Source organism: Mustela nigripes, chromosome 5 (genome assembly GCF_022355385.1).
Source record: "Mustela nigripes isolate SB6536 chromosome 5, MUSNIG.SB6536, whole genome shotgun sequence".
In the NCBI taxonomy this organism is placed as follows: domain Eukaryota; kingdom Metazoa; phylum Chordata; class Mammalia; order Carnivora; family Mustelidae; genus Mustela; species Mustela nigripes.
In genome coordinates this window covers 47,987,396-47,988,641 of record NC_081561.1, presented here as the reverse complement: position 1 = coordinate 47,988,641, position 1,246 = coordinate 47,987,396, and the positions used below count along the sequence as shown (strand labels likewise).

Below are 1,246 nucleotides of genomic sequence, written 5' to 3'. Positions count from 1 at the left end.
GGTAGTGAGGAGAGAGAAGGACACCATTCCACCCTCAGCCCTGAGGCTGGGGGATTGGTGAGTTCGTGATAATAATCCAAGGTAGAACCAAGTTTGAACTAAGGAAAGGAGATAAAGGAAGTTTTCAGAGAAGAAGTTGAGGATGCAGGGTGGTGACTGTTATTAGAACATGTGCTTCAGCACATCTATGAACAGAACGTCACCCTCACTAACATCAGAAGGGGGCGACTAACCCTTTCTTCTTTGCATTTCTATTTGTTTTTTGAAATACTTGGCATCATCTTATAACATTAGTGTATGCAAAAATATAGTACTCAACTTAAAAAATGTGAACCAGAGCCTCTTAGAAATCCATCATCTTAGAGTCTGACGAAACCTTAAAAATCACATACCTCCTTGAAAGGACTTGTATTCATGGTCATAGTAGTAAAGTATAGGTTTCTATACTATCGTTAAGTAAAAGAATCAAAAAATTTTCTTCATTTGTCACCGGAGATAAAAACTCTCATCTTTTGTAATCTCTGGGAGGGGGACACCAACCTAGAAGCTAAGAACGTTGCTTTCTTATCTCTGAACTGGCACTTCTTTTTTTTTTGTGGAATCCTCCACAGATTGACATGTCATCCTTGTGCAGAAGCCATGCTAATCTTCTCTGCATGGTTCCCATTTCAGTATTTGTGCTGCTGAAGGGAGTCTTGAACTGGCACTTTTTAGTTATGTGACCCTTGACAGTTCATCTGATCCACAGACCTCCAGCCCCAAATATGGGGCTGAATTAGATCATTTCAATAGATTCTAGTCTGCTAAAGATCTTTATGAGTATATGAAGCTTTCTGCTTTGGAACAACAGTATAACAGGGAATTTCAACTTGATAAATTTTAGAATGCTAAATTTGGATTTGAAAAATTAGAAATCTGTTTTATGTATTCCTCCAAATATTTAACTTGTATATTGTGAGGAAAGTACCTTGACTCAGATACACTGAATGAATAAATTAGCTCTGGTTCTCAGTGAAGACCAAAAAAAAGGCAGAAAGAAATAAAGATAGCGGCAACTGTTAATGATATGTGATTTTTAAATAATAAAATTATCACCCTCCTCTAGCCCAGTCAACCCTGACAATGTGTCCTTTTGTTAATATATGCCATATACTGAGGAAGCCCACTTATAATTACCATATACAGACATATATGGAAAGATAGTACTTTTTTTCCCAAAAGAAACATTTCAAATGTTTATATTTTA

The 1,246-nt window shown here is 36.5% G+C and overlaps 1 non-coding gene across 1 annotated transcript; it reads right to left on the bottom strand.

Annotated features, from left to right (window-relative positions):
• Positions 1-589: 589 nt before the first annotated feature.
• Positions 590-693, bottom strand: LOC132018861 (U6 spliceosomal RNA). Its single transcript, XR_009404639.1, has one exon. It is a non-coding gene; the product is annotated as a U6 spliceosomal RNA (small nuclear RNA).
• Between the last annotated feature and the right edge of the window lie 553 nt (positions 694-1,246).